This window comes from Notothenia coriiceps, unplaced genomic scaffold (assembly GCF_000735185.1).
Source record: "Notothenia coriiceps isolate Sejong01 unplaced genomic scaffold, NC01 NC01_scaffold00037244, whole genome shotgun sequence".
NCBI classification, from domain to species: domain Eukaryota; kingdom Metazoa; phylum Chordata; class Actinopteri; order Perciformes; family Nototheniidae; genus Notothenia; species Notothenia coriiceps.
This window is the reverse complement of record NW_011369945.1, coordinates 6,200,291-6,200,579: the sequence shown is the minus strand read 5'-3', so window position 1 is coordinate 6,200,579 and position 289 is coordinate 6,200,291. Positions and strand designations below refer to the sequence as shown.

At 33.2% G+C, this 289-nt stretch overlaps 1 protein-coding gene across 1 annotated transcript in view; it reads right to left on the bottom strand.

Moving 5' to 3' along the window:
* The window catches only part of LOC104965228 (neurobeachin-like), a 37,132-nt gene that overhangs the window by 27,254 nt on the left and 9,589 nt on the right, over positions 1–289 (bottom strand). The gene's annotated exons all lie outside the window — the stretch shown is intronic.

Below are 289 nucleotides of genomic sequence, written 5' to 3'. Positions count from 1 at the left end.
ATGGGGGGGGGGGGTTACCTTGGTTGGTGATTGGCTAATGGTTACACAACCAAAAAATCGTTATGACATCATAAAGTGTCCAAAATCTGATCAGCTCATTTTCAAACAGGTTTTTATAGAAATAGATCAGGACAAAAAGTGAGCAAATATTTTTCCCTGAAACTTTCAGAATATATTTACACAGAGGGGACACATGTTGATGTATAAAAGACATGAAAAAATGGATTTTGCATAATAATAATTTAAAAGTGTGACTGAATTAGTAAAAAAAATGTTTGAAGGGTAACCA